Source organism: Eurosta solidaginis, chromosome 1 (genome assembly GCF_040869045.1).
Source record: "Eurosta solidaginis isolate ZX-2024a chromosome 1, ASM4086904v1, whole genome shotgun sequence".
Lineage (NCBI taxonomy): Eukaryota > Metazoa > Arthropoda > Insecta > Diptera > Tephritidae > Eurosta > Eurosta solidaginis.
In genome coordinates, this window is record NC_090319.1 from 130,662,882 (window position 1) to 130,678,614 (window position 15,733).

The 15,733-nt window shown below is 40.8% G+C and overlaps 1 protein-coding gene across 1 annotated transcript in view; it reads right to left on the bottom strand.

Annotated features, from left to right (window-relative positions):
* The window catches only part of Nup358 (Nucleoporin 358kD), a 233,915-nt gene that overhangs the window by 133,659 nt on the left and 84,523 nt on the right, over positions 1-15,733 (bottom strand). The gene's annotated exons all lie outside the window — the stretch shown is intronic.

Sequence of the window (15,733 nt, forward strand, 5' to 3'; positions counted from 1 at the left end):
CTCATTTTTCGGCGGAGGCCGCAAATTTAGCGAGAGAACGTGACGTTATAGCACAGCTCGATCCCGGCGACCCCCAAATAAGGGATATAAACCAACGCATCAGATTGCTTGTGGATGAACCCAAGCGGGCGAAATGGGAGGAGCACCTAAGCGGTTTAACCTCTCTGCAGGTGTAGGTAAGCTTTGGTCCACCGTAAAGTCCCTATCGAATCCGTCTTAGCACAATGATAAAATTTCCATCGCCTTTGGCGATAAAGTACTGTCGGATGCAAAAAAATGCGCGAGCGCTTTATGCCGATAATATATAATGCATTCTATGGTCGACAAAGATAGACGGAGGGCCAACAGACACGCACATAAGCATAAAACAGCATGTCTCCAATTACCATCACCGCCAAAGAGGTTGAGGATGCCATCGGTCATGCTAAACCATCCAAAGCAGTGGGCCCAGGCGGCATAGCCATGCCCATGCTTAAAAGCCTAGGAATTTAGACAAAGGCAACAAGACAGTTGTTATGTACAAGAATTACATTATGTACAAGATTACAAAGAAAAAATGGGCAAGCTACTTGAGGATAAAAGCACATACAGAACGGCTAGAAACGACCCAAGGCAGTCGGTTCTATGTACCGGAGCGACTCGGGATTTTTCCCGACCAAGGACTGTCATCTCAGTGTGACCCCATTTAATTTGTTTCGTCCCTCCCACAAATTGTCATCCTCCCAGCAGCTCCTTGCAGCAGGACTGCTACATATTCTCTTACTCCGGGAAGGTATCGAACCAAATCCGGGTCCGTCTCCTGACCCCGGTCCTGAGAAATGGTTTTGCTGCATTTGCCAAAAAAGAATCTTTTTAGGACGGTCATACTCTGTTCAGTGTGTCTCGTGCAAGGGATGGTTGCATCGGACAGGTTGTTCTGGGCTTGATCCCAAAACCCGACGTCCACGTAACTTTTATAAATCTTTTGTGGCTCCTTGCTGCTCACGCCCAAGGGCGTCCCGTAGTCTACGCCTAAGCGCCCCCACTACCTTCCAGCAGCCTCGCTGCTCAGCAAGCCACAACAAGTACCCGCTGCTGCTCGCGCCCCACGGCGCCAACAACTCAAACAGCTGATACCACTCATAACTACTACCTTCGTAGTAGAGCTGGTAGCAATGCTGAGCATCAGCCCCTGCCCCCGTCTTCTTCTCCCCCTCTTTTCTGGCAGCAATCGTGCAGGTCAGGGAAACAGACTCTTAGTCCCTACCTCCGTTTGCACCGTCTGCCAGCACAGAATATATAGGTTTGCGACATCCGCTCAATGCAGCTCCTGCCTTGGGTGGTGCCACTTTCCTAGATGTTCTGGTCTCCGCGACGGCAACCCCTCGACGGGTTTCATCGCGCCATGTTGCCAGGTCGCAAACCCAAATCATCCGGGTACCCCAATGCTTGCCCAAGGGCGCCCAGTCCCAAGGCCACAACAGCAATTGCGTCCTGGCCTTCCACAACCTAGGCGTAGTCACCCGTCACTTACCCCTAGAGTGGCGGCGTCACCCCTCATGCACTTCAGAATTCTGCAGGTTAACTGTAATGGACTAACTGGGAAGAGAGTCATATCGTCCGATATCTCTCCTATCGCCAGTGGCAAAGACGATTGAAGCCATTTTGCTCCCTTATTTCCAAGCACATTTGCAGCTAGCCCCTCATCAGCATGGCTTCAGAAAACTCCATAGCACTACCTCCGCGCTAAATGTCATTGGCACCCAGATAAATTGCGGTTTGAATCAATACCCCCACCATAGAACAGTACTCGTAGCGCTAGACCTATCAAAAGCCTTTGATACGGTCAACCATGGCTCGTTACTGCAAGAACTGGAAGGGTCTACCCTTCCCCCATGTCTTAAAAGGTGTACCGCAAATTATCTGGGTGGTCGGCAGGCATCGGTGCAATTCAGAAACGAAACATCAAAACCAAGGAGAATTAAACAAGGGGTGCCACAGGGTGGTGTCCTATCCCCACTTTTGTTTAATTTCTACATATCCAAGCTAACTTCACCACCGGAAGGAGTCACAATCGTTTCCTACGCCGATGACTGCACAATAATGGCCACAGGCCCAGGCCCAGAGATCGATGAGCTATGCAATAAAATAAACGGCTATCTCCCTGATCTCTCCAGTTTTTTCGCCTCGTGAAACCTGGCATTGTCACCGACTAAATCTTCCGCGACCTTATTTACAACATGGACGCCCCAAATGTCAACCATATTGAACATCCACGTCGATGGCACTACGCTACCGACTGTCCTACACCCCAAAATCTTGGGTGTGACGTTTGATCAGGATCTACATTTTGGTCCGCACGCAACCGCAATTGTTCCGAGAATTCAGAGCCGTAATAAAATCCTCAAATCCCTTGCTGGCAGTACCTGGGGAAAAGATAAAGAAACGCTCATGACCACATACAAAGCAATTAGCCAGCCGATTACGTGCTACGCGTCACCCATATGGTCCCCAAGCCTAAAAACTACCCACTGGAAGAAACTACAGGCCTGCCAAAATACTGCTCTCAGAATCGCCACGGGCTGTCTTCTTATGTCCCCAGAACACCATCTGCATAATAAGGCGAGAATACTCCCCATCAGGGAGAGAAATGAGATGCTGACCAAACAGTTTCTGTTGAATACCCAGAAACCTGGGCATCCCAACAGACATCTGATTGACGAACCAGCACCGCCTAGGGGCCTAAGGAGTCATCTCCGTAAGCATTTTGAGGAAATACGGCACCTTAGAACCCAGCCGTATGAAGCGAAAAAACACAAGCAGGTACTTGGTGAACTCCATAGACAGGCGTCGGACCTTTATGTCGGGAATTGCCCGGTGAATCCAGTACTTGAAGAAAAATATCCAGAACTCGCGGAAGAGGAACGCATACTCCCCAGGGAAACGCGTGTCACTCTTGCTTCACTTCGTTCTGGATACTGTAACAGGTTAAACTCTTACCTATCCAGAATCAACCCCGACATACAAAATGTATGCCCCGCTTGCAATGTGTTCCCACATGACACCAACCATCTCTTTAATTGTAATGTGGAACCAACGCCTCTAACACCCCTTTCCTTATGGTCCACCCCTGTTGAAACGGCAAGTTTCCTTGGACTCCCGTTAGAGGATCTTGATGACAATTTGTGATCGGTCGCGGCTATTAGGTGGGGCGAGCATTGCTACAACAACAACAACAACCCAACAAATATGCTACAGAAACAAAACAATAACCTTGTCAACAAACTTTACAAAGAGAAACTGATTAGTCTTAAAGACAAACACCACCTCACATGTACGGCAGCAAATGCACCACGATTATACGGTTTACCAAAAATTCATAAACCGAATTTACCCTTACGTCCCATAGCTTCATCAATGAACGTTCCATGTTATGGTCTTTCAAAGTTCGTTGGTAATATACTAAACAATTAAATCTCAGAAGAATACAACGTAAAAAACTCGTTTAGGCTGAGAGATAAATTGGAAAACATTGAAATATGTAGCGACGACATATTAGTATCATTCGATGTAGTTTCCCTATTCCCCAACATCCCCATATACTTAGCACTAAAGATAATAATGGACAAATTCCAACAACTACAATGTAACATACCAAAAGAAAAATTTTTAAAATTACTGAATTTTTGCCTCAAAGACAATAATTATTTTATGTATGATATAAAATTTACACCCAAAGTTTTGGTATGCCCATGGGTAAACCTCTTTCACCGACAATAGCAGATATTATCATGGATGACTTACTAGACAACACTATTTTGGAATTGAAAAAACTACATAAAATAAATATTAAGTTCATAGTTAAGTACGTGGATGATATCTTTGCTATTGTAAAACGAGATGACTTAGACATCATACTGAGAACTCTAAATCAGTACCACAATCGGCTACAGTTTACAACAGAAAAAGATGTAAACTCAAAAATCCCCATCTTAGATGTGCTCATTCACAGAGCTGACAATAGGATATTACTCAACTGGTACTCTAAACCAGTAGCATCAGGAAGAATCATAAACTTCCTTACTGCCCAACCTAAAACATACAAAATTAGCGCGGCAAAAAACATAATAAACAAAATATTCACATTGAGTCACAATCAGTTTTTAAATTCCAACATGAAAAAAATTTACAAATTGCTTACTGACAACAACTACCCGCGCCACTTAATGAAGATCCTAATAGAAAATAAATTAAAAGAGACTAACAAAAAGCAACATCATACAACAACCACACAAACACCTACCGAAACAAAACAATACCACAGCATCACCTACATACCAAAGTTCACAGAAAAAGTTTACGAAAACATAAGAGACCAAAAACAAAATATTTCTCTGGCATACAAATCCAACTGCACTCTCTCCACTATATTTACCAAGGCAAACAGCCCAGTAGAACCACACCAACAAAACAATCACCCCTATTACGGTTGTCAACATCAACCATCACTTCGTATCGTCGTCGACATCACGTCGTATCAACATCAATGTCACGTCAATGCATAATTGGTATTTACTACGGCTATGTATTGATGTCGACGTGATATCGATAAAAATACGATCCCTATATTTTTGACAGTTGTTTATTTACAATTTGTATTGAGTTAATTTTTTGTGTAGTGGACAATTTGTGGATCTAAAAAACTGCTGAAATTTATTAATGCACAATTAAGAATTCCGGGCAAAATACACACAAGGAATTTGTTTACGAACTTTAGGGAATATATTGTAGATGATTGGATTTCTCTTTAGTACACCATTAGCAATACTCCACCTCCCAGAGCGTGGTGCACTAATGGAAAACTTAATCGAATTCGGGAGGGGTATCAAAATACCCGAATTGACCTCGGTATTAATAATCTGAAGGCGGAAATAAAAAATCCTTGACATTTCACGAAAACCTTTTAATGAACCACTTGTAAGCTTGCAACTGTTTTTGTTTGCAAATATTTCCTAACGCAAATATTTCCGCCTTCAGATTATTAAAATCGAGGTCAATACGTGTCTTTTGGTACCTCTCCTGAGTTTTTTGGACATGTTTTAGCAGTCGACCGCTGCCCTAGAACAATACCACAATTTTACTAAACTGACTGTTGTTGGTTATTTTGACTATTTTCTGAAATTTAATAAATAAGAAGAATAAAAACATAAAAAAGCTTATTTTTTAAATTTTTAATAGTTGAATTCTGTATTGCCGCGCTTGTCGTCACCAAAAACTGTGTCGACAAACTTTGTGTCGCGTCACGTCAACACAACTTCAACATTGTTTTAGCCAATACCAAAAAAGCGTCAACACCTATCAATAGTTATCGACGTTGACAACGCCGATACCAATTCATGAGCGTCGACACTAATTTTCTCACTATTGACAACCGTAATAGGGGTGAATGTAATCTACCAAGTATAATGCAAAGGTGGAGAAAACACACAATGCGAGAAAGTATACTGTCACGGATATTAGCATCACTAAGCTATACCATCACTAAGGCCATGCTAAGCAGTATTTACTTCAATAATCAAATCAAGTATACACATATATAAGGCAGCCCAGAGAGATGTCAGACACAGATGCACTTACTTATACGCCTATGTGTACTCGAGAGACTGTAAACTACAAACATTCACATCAATAATTCAATCATTATGTATCTACATAAACGAATAAATAATTGCGTCTACACATATGTACGTATACGGGCAGTGGAGCGGCAATGCACAAACACATGCATATATCTTATCTGAGTTGTCACAAGAGAGGGCAATAATTTGTGCACGTAGTTGTGGCTGGCGATTTTGTAGCCGAAATTAAGTGGTACATCCATGTTTTTATATCGCATCGTCTTGCTTTGCATGTCGATCTTGATGCCCTGGTCGATTAAGAAGTCCACTCCAATTATGATTTCATCAACAATGTCAGCTTTGGGTTTGCGTATGTAGCTCGCTTCGTTTCCACGTCCCGTATGCCATTTATGAAACTCTGGATTTTTACCCTCTCGGTATATTCCACGGGTGCGTCCGCATTTGCGAGATGAGCTAACCTTTCAACATCCGAGGTAAACTCCTGCAAAGTCTCATTCGCTCTTTGGTGACGGTTTTGCAACTCAATTTGGAATATCTGTTTCCTATGCTCGCTTCCATAACGTCGTTCTACAGCAGCCATCAATGTTTCATAACTGTTCCGTTCGTACTCTGGAATCGTCTGTAAGATTTCCGCGGCAGGCCCTTTCAGTGCCACGAACAGAGCTGCAACTTTATCTTCAGCATTCCATTGGTTCACTTCTGCGGTCTTCTCAAACTGTAGCTTGAAGACCTGGAAAGGAACAGAACCGTCAAATGATGGTGTTTTTACCTTTGGATTGCTTGCTGAAACAGCTGGGCGGTTTAGTTGTAACTGCTCCATACGACCTTTTAACGCTTCTATTTCGGCATCAATTCTGTCCTCGAGTTGTAAAATTTTTGCATCCTGCTCTTCCAGTTTCACAAAGAGCTGCGATGATACCTGTTCCGAAATTTGTGCCGACATTTCAGATATACGTGCCTCTTGCGCTTCCAGTTGAGATGCCAAATATGTCCTCTGTTCTTCCAATTGTGATGTTATACGGGTTTCCTGCGATTCCAGTTGGGATACCATATATGTATGTCTTCTGTTCTTCCAGTTGTGAAGAAATTTGTGTTTCCTGTGCTTCAATCTTCGATGTTATGCGTGTCTCTTGGGATTCCATCTGTGATGACATTGTCGATGTTTGAGCAGATATTGCAGCCAAAATCATGTTCAAGTCTGTGCTCGTAACTGTCTGCGATGTTTCGTTTTTCTCTTCAATTTTTGTTACTTCCTCGCCATCAAGATGAAAGTCATACTCTTCCACATCAATTCCTTCCGCTTCCATTGCCTCTCGTAGCCGTGCCTGAAGTTCAAGTTTAACGTCGCTTGTATTCAATCCACGGCTCTCCAACTCCTTCTTTAGTTGCTGAATCTTCAATTCCACTGAACTTTGCCATGTCCTTGTTGTCCTCTGGAATTTATTCAACAATTCCTCTTCTGACACCAATTGTATCGAATATGCTGCAAATTCCTCTTATTTGCCCTTTTGCTAGGTTCGTATCGCTAAACTGTTGAATAAATAACTCCAATATTGAATAATGGAAAAATGGCCTTTATTAAAATACTTCACAATAACACTCAAACTGTGCAACGAATAGCTTAATAACCAAACTGATAGCTCAAATGAAACTCCACTATTCAAAATAATACTGCTATTGCTCGCTAGATATCGTCTTAGTCGTAACTGCTTGACAACTCAAATCAAACTCAAACTCCTCGCCTTTATTGTCGCGCTTTTTATACTTTTTGATTTCTAATTGCATACTTCTAGGCTTTTCCATTCCAGAACTTACTAGTTTGTTTCGGCTACAAAATCGCCAGCCACAACTACGTGCACAAATTATTGCCCTCTCTTGTGACAACTCAGATAAGATATATGCATGTGTTTGTGCATTGCCGCTCCGCTGCTCGTATACGTACATATGTATGTGTAGACGCAATTATTTATTCGTTTATGTAGATACATAATGATTGAATTATTGATGTGAATGTTTGTAGTTTACAATCTCTCGAGTACACATAGGCGTATAAGTAAATGCATCTGTGTGTGACATCTCTCTCGGCTGCCTTATATATGTGTATACTTGATTTGATTATTGACGTTAATACTGCTTATACTATGTTCAAACAGAAAAATAAATTGAGGAAATTTCGATTTGAATTGAGTGCTGTTCATACAACTCGATTCAGCTTACACAATAGTAATTTGATAGCTGGTTGGCTCATCTCTACAGCAAGAGCATACCTTTGTTCAGACTGTCAAAATGTGCGTGTTGGTATTAGGCGAATGAAATGGAATGAAAACATAAAACTTTTAAATTTTTGTGTGTTGTAAGAAAATGTGTTCAATGTTTTTGTTTCATTTTGAGTTTGCCATCTTCTTTTGACCATCCCTACTCCAGTGAAATGAAAGACATAAAATCAGCTGATGATATGAGCCAACCATATAGTTCAGCCATGCGTAAGTGACGTTTAAATATACTCAATAAACACACTTTACAATGTTGCATTTGTAGTTTGAAACAATTTATTACGCAATTTTTTTTTAAATTGGCTATTTATTATTACAATTTGTTATATGACAAATTGCGTAATAAATTGCCCAAATAGTATAAATTGCCAATTTGGTGCGTGTTTGAACCTAGTATAAGCATGGCCTTAGTGATGGTATAGCTTAGTGATGCTAATATCCGTGACACTAGAAGTGGGATAGATGCCGATGCGGAGAGGAATGTCAAGAAATCCACTGATGTCTTGGAAGAAGAGCTGAGAGATACACGATCTGGTAAGGCAACGAGCAAAGATTATGAGTGACAAGATGAAATTGAGGTACGATAAAGCAATTAATTCGGAAGGGCTTCAGGAAGGAGATTTGGTGCTGCTATACACAACCCACAACGAAAAAAAGGTTTGTCCCCGAAATTGCAGTGTAACTGGGAAGGCCCATACAAAGTTGTAAAACGGATCAACGATGTAGTTTACCGCATACAAACCACTACCAAACCACGAACCAAAATGAAAGTGGTTCATTTGGAAAGATTAGCAGCGTTTAGATCGAGAGATTTGTCTGATCGGGACGATCAGACTTAGGTGGAGGGCAGTGTCACGGATATTAGCATCACTAAGCTATACCATCACTAAGGACATGCTAAGCAGTATTTACGTCAATAATCAAATCAAGTATACACATATATAAGGCAGCCCAGAGAGATGTCACACACAGATGCATTTACTTATACGCCTATGTGTACTCGAGAGACTGTAAACTACAAACATTCACATCAATAATTCAATCATTATGTATCTACATAAACGAATAAATAATTGCGTCTACACATATGTACGTATACGAGCAGTGGAGCGGCAATGCACAAACACATGTATATATCTTATCTGAGTTGTCACAAGAGAGGGCAATAATTTGTGCACGTAGTTATTGTCGCGCTTTTTATACTTTTTGATTTCTAATTGCATACTTCTAGGCTTTTCCATTCCAGAACTTACTAGTTTGTTTCGGCTACAAAATCGCCAGCCACAACTACGTGCACAAATTATTGCCCTCTCTTGTGACAACTCAGATAAGATATATGCATGTGTTTGTGCATTGCCGCTCCGCTGCTCGTATACGTACATATGTATGTGTAGACGCAATTATTTATTCGTTTATGTAGATACATAATGATTGAATTATTGATGTGAATGTTTGTAGTTTACAATCTCTCGAGTACACATAGGCGTATAAGTAAATGCATCTGTGTGTGACATCTCTCTCGGCTGCCTTATATATGTGTATACTTGATTTGATTATCGACGTTAATACTGCTTAGCATGGCCTTAGTGATGGTATAGCTTAGTGATGCTAATATCCGTGACACTAGAAGTGGGATAGATGCCGATGCGGAGAGGAATGTCAAGAAATCCACTGATGTCTTGGAAGAAGAGCTGAGAGAGATACACGATCTGGTAAGGCAACGAGCAAAGATTATGAGTGACAAGATGAAAGTGAGGTACGATAAAGCAATTAATTCGGAAGGGCTTCAGGAAGGAGATTTGGTGCTGCTATACAACCCACAACGAAAAAAAGGTTTGTCCCCGAAATTGCAGTGTAACTGGGAAGGCCCATACAAAGTTGTAAAACGGATCAACGATGTAGTTTACCGCATACAAACCACTACCAAACCACGAACCAAAATGAAAGTGGTTCATTTGGAAAGATTAGCAGCGTTTAGATCGAGAGATTTGTCTGATCGGGACGATCAGACTTAGGTGGAGGGCAGTGTCACGGATATTAGCATCACTAAGCTATACCATCACTAAGGCCATGCTAAGCAGTATTTACGTCAATAATCAAATCAAGTATACACATATATAAGGCAGCCCAGAGAGATGTCACACACAGATGCATATACTTATACGCCTATGTGTACTCGAGAGACTGTAAACTACAAACATTCACATCAATAATTCAATCATTATGTATCTACATAAACGAATAAATAAGTGCGTCTACACATATGTACGTATACGAGCAGTGGAGCGGCAATGCACAAACACATGTATATATCTTATCTGAGTTGTCACAATAGAGGGCAATAATTTGTGCACGTAGTTGTGGCTGGCGATTTTGTAGCCGGAACTAACTAGTAAGTTCTGGAATGGAAAAGTCTCGAAGTATGCAATTAGAAATCAAAAAGTATAAAAGGCGCGACAGTAAAGGCGAGGAGTTTGAGTTTGATTTGAGTTGTCAAGCAGTTACGACTAAGACGATATCTAGCGAGCAATAGCAGTATTATTTTGAATAGTGGGTTTCATTTGAGCTATCAGTTTGGTTATTAAGCTATTCGTTGCACAGTTTGAGTGTTATTGTGAAGTATTTTAATAAAGGTAATTTTTCCATTATTCAATATTGGAGTTATTTATTCAACAGTTTAGCGATACGAACCTAGCAAAAGGGCAAATAAGAGGAATTTGCAGCAAATTCGTTACAATACATAGGAACGACGAAAAGACAATTGGGAGTTCGAATAGCAGAGCATGAAGCGGACATAAACAAAAAGAAAAGCGGCACGGCACTTGCTCAACATATTCTAACACATGGACACACCGCTGATCTACACAATACAAAAATAATAGACACAGAGAGGAAAGAGAAAATGCGGTACACACTAGAGAGTCTTCACATACTAAAAAATAGAGAGAAAACAGTAAATATACGAGAAGATACTGATCAAACTGCGGTAGCATATCTATTATGCTTATGATTAGAACTTAGTTTTGACAAATATACCAAACATGCAAGTTATTATATATTCCTACAAGTTTTTTGATATTTTATTTTAGTTATTATTTGATGTGAGTATTTTCCGCATTTAATGTTTTTGCCATGATCTTACAATGTTTATGTTTCAACCTGTTTTACAAATAATTTGTCTTTGTTATTGTTTTTGTTTTTAAATAAAGATGTCAGCGCCCCTGAATATGCCAAGGAGTTTGGCGAAACGTTGGGTTTATAAGTGAAGTTTTATCTTGCACTGTTTAAATATCTGACCATACAAGCCTATAACAATTTTGAATTTAGGGAAAGAGGGTTTGTAACAACCACGATTAATGTCATCACTGATATTTCTTTCATTTTACTTGTAGTATACAATAAATGTTATGTTCAATGTCTTACATGTAGACTCGTTGTAATGTTTTGTGAAAATACCACTCTGTGCTGCGCACAGTAATACCTTAAAAAATGCATCACTGACGATCAGCATCGTCATGATCGCCGTTTGACTGCCATACATGTTAGTTCGTCCAATATTGCTTTGGTCAACTAGCATTAATGTATGCTTTACATACAAACGAAAAATTAGTACACGCGTTTTTATTCCATTGTCTACAATTCTGTGTGCGACTCTCGTCCTGATTATTGGACAAGTCCATTTGGAAGAGTAGACGCGGTCGCTAAAACAAAAATAAGGAATCATTGGCTCTGCCAATCCTGTGAGCTATAATCTTAGGAACGACAAGGTTAGCGTTTCATTGGCGCCCAACTTAGTGGCCTCGAATCTCGACAACGAACCGACTAGCGTGCACAAAATGGCGACATTTCACCCGAACAATTTTCCCAAATACTGGAGGCGATTTCAAGCGGCGGTTCTTTTACAACATGTACATCACGCCTCAAAGAGCAACGGGATCCAGCAACGGTAGAGGAATTTGTTGCTGCTGTAACAGTATACAAAGATATAGATACAATGTCTGACGCCGATGCATTTCGTGGGATGCCGCTATTGTTCAAAGACTATGCAGCAACTTGGTGGATAGGAATAAAAGAATCGGTTTCAACATTCAACGACGCCATGCAATTGATACGAGCAACATTTTCTCCTCCAACACCCGACTGGAAGATTTACTTAAATATTTTTGCGCATAAGCAGCAAGTACGCGAAGCTACCGACAGTTTTATCTGCAAAAAGCGGCTGTTGTTCTCTCAACTTAAAGATAGCATCAGTGAAGTGGTGCAGTTGAATATGATCTACGGCCTCTTATCGATGAAAATTAGAGATCGTCTGCATCGTGATGCATTCTCGACATTTGACCAACTTATATCGCGTTCCCGTGATGCGGAATTATTTCTGGCCGAATCCAATCGACTTCCGACGGCACCAAGTGAGAAGGCGGAACGTGCGGATGGGCCCAAGAGGTGCCCTTTCTGCCGTGGACGTATGTTTAAAAAAGAAAAAGGAGCAGCATGCTCAGCAACAATCGACAGTGGCAAGTTCAAGCGGAACAGCACCGCAAATCAAACGTACACCTGCGTTTGCATGCTACAGCTGTGGAGCACCGGGAGTGTACCGCGCGAATTGCCCAAAATGTAGCGGGCACAGTAAAGACAGTCTTCAACATCTAGCGTTTAACGCGGTGAACACTACCATTGTTGGAAGATCCAGTCTGCTAGTTCACATAGAGATGTTTGGGATGACAGGTGAAGCTCTCTTCGACACTGGAGCGAAAACTTCTGTAGCCAGCGCTAATTTAAAGAAAGTATTATCGAGCAAGGGGTGTGTTTTCCAAGATGTCTTGGCTGACGTCATATTGGCAGATGGAAGCACGACCACTCAAAAAGTGTTATCAATCATTTGCGATATTACTATCGGCAATAGGGTTCGGAAAATTCGAATGATATCGCTGCCAAATGCTACAAAGAATTGTACCTTAATCGTCTCGGACTTTTTGGAACAAGCACACATTGTGCTGAATATGGCACAACGATACTGGTATTTCGAAGATGAACCCAGAACGAAATATGATTTCGCCGCTCCAAGTGGGAGTAGTCTACCAGGTGTGCATGTGGTAACGAGCAATCGGCAATCGCCTCGAACTAAGGCTCTAAACGAATATTCAAACTTCGTAAGCTACGTCATAAGGCGTGATACTAACATCAACGATGCCGATTCTCCAGAAATATGTCCAGAAGTAAACTATGGGCCATCAGTAACAGAGAAACGTTCAAATTCCAACGACTACTCTCCACGTTCAGTACAGCGAATATTTAAGAATTCACTCCCAGTTGGCGAATCTACGCCCGAGAATATATCTCTTCTATTTGCACCTCCAAAAAGGTAAAAGTTAGCGGCTATGAAAAGTTTTGCGAAGAGAACTTCTTCTCGTTGAACTCCCTTGAATTGAGTGTGAAAAGTAAGATAGATGTTGGGAATCTAACTATGCCACAGAGCGTTGAGCTTGAAAAGTTATTATCTCAGCATAATGAAGTCTTCGAAGAGTCAACATGCGCAACACAATTTGCCGTGCACAGCATCGATTCAGGTGAACATCTCCCAATCGCTTTGCCACCATATCGATTGGCACCGCAGCGAAAGGCTCTGCTAAAGAAAGAAACAACCGAAATGCTGAGGGTTGATGTTATCGTAGAGTGCGAATCGCCATGTGCAGCACCTGTGGTTATCGTGCCCTAGAAATCAGGTGACATACGTATTTGCATCGATTACCGAGAGTTAAACGCCGATACCAAGCCGGATCGGTATCCTCTTCCACGGGTTGACGACTTGCTGCGTGAAGCAAAAGCTACCAATTATATGTCAACGATGGATCTACAGGCTAGCTATTGGCAAATCGGTGTGCAGAAAGAAGACCAGGACAAGATCGCGTTCGTTACGCCGTTTGATATGTACAAGTTCACACGCATGCCTTTTGGTTTACGAAACGCGCCAGCAACGTTTCAGCGGTTGATTGATCGACTCAAAACGTCTTTAAACAACGCACATAGGTAGATTTTCACGTTTTAGGCGGTCAAAAATATTTTATTGCCGGTATCTTCTTAAAACTGTTTAATAAATGAAAAATTATAAGAATTAGTGTAATTAATCGGTTATGTTAAAAAAATAGATATTACACTGTGTAACACTAAAAAATTTCTGCGCAGTGAGGCTATTTTTCATGTTGTACAGCAAGAAGTGTAATAACTTAGTTCTGTCTTTATATAGGGTAAATTTTTAATAGGTTTTATAAAAAATTATAATATTATTATAATTTGTATAACAAATCGGTTATATTAGAATAGATATTACACTGTGTAACACTGAAAAATACCTGCGCAGTGAGGCTACTTTTCATGTTGTACAGCAACAAGGGTTTATCAAACCCTCTATCTAACCCCCTATCTGCAAGTATCTGCAGCTAAATTTAATGTAGTTAGCAAGCTAATTGTGTCAAGTACCATGTTCAAAACTAATTTTCATTTGGACGGACTTGGAAACATAACAAACCTGGTTTTAAACACCAAAAATCAAAAAAACAAAAAAATTTTTTTTTTTACATCCTAAATAAAATAGGTTCTTTATCAATTTATAACTTTTAAAAATCACAAACACCATTAATAATGTTAGCATTTACCTCAAATATTAGAATCCATCACAATTACTCAATTCAATTGTCTTAAAACTTAAAATATTCACGTTAAAACATGCGATTTCACATAAGTTACAAAAATAAAACCATAACACGCGTTTCAGAAATAGCTAAATTCCGATTACTTGACAGCTAACGCCAGATATGCGATGGATGGGAAGGGGTAAAATTATTGTTCCCCTGTCTATTCTTAAGCTGTGGGAGTGCTTTTTTTGTAATTGTGGCAACTTTCAGAAATTCAATTATGGCAGCCTAAATGTATAAAATCTACCTATGTGCAACGTAACTCTATTTGCATACATGGACGATATAATTCTATGCTCGGTCAGTTTTGAGGAGCATCTTCGAGAGCTCAATATGCTTTTCGATCGAATTAAACAATTTGGTCTTAAGGTCAATAAAAGGAAATGCCGGTTTGCCTGCCGCGAAGTTAAGTACCTAGGGCACATCTTAACGTCAGGTCGCATACGAGTAGATCCAGAAAAGGTCGCCGCAGTATCTCTGCGTAATCCTCCTAAAAATGTAAAAGGGCTACTATCGTTCCTCCAAGCGTGTTCATGGTACAGGCGTTTCGTACCCCAATTCGCGGATGTTACAAAACCACTTTCACAGCTGACTAAAAAGAATGCATTTTGGGTATGGACAGATGAGCAGCAAGCTGCGTTTGACAAGCTAAAGCAGCTGTTGATAACATCGCCTATCCTAAAACAAATCGACGAAAACATGCCATACATCATAAAAACCGACGCTAGCGGTTACGCATTAGGATCAGTTTTGATTCAGCCTCCCCCCTCCAGATGAACACCCCGTAGAATACGCGAGTAGACTCTTGACAAAAGCAGAGCAAAATTACTCTACCATTGAGAGGAAAGCTCTTGCCATAGTGTGGGTTGTCCAAAAGTATCGTGGCTACATTGAAGGATCCGAGGTAAAACTCATCACGGGCCATCGGCCGCTTAAATGGGTAATGACGCTAAAGTCACCAACCGGACGCCTAGCCCGATGGGCATTACTCCTCCAACCATACAATTTAAATATTGACTATAATCCTGGAAAAATAAATGTTGTGGCAGACATGTTGTCAAGGCCACCTTGTGAAGATAGACATGAAACCAAATAACTGTGTCATATATGCTCATTTGCTATTGATCTTCCACGCCGTGGAGCGAAGGAA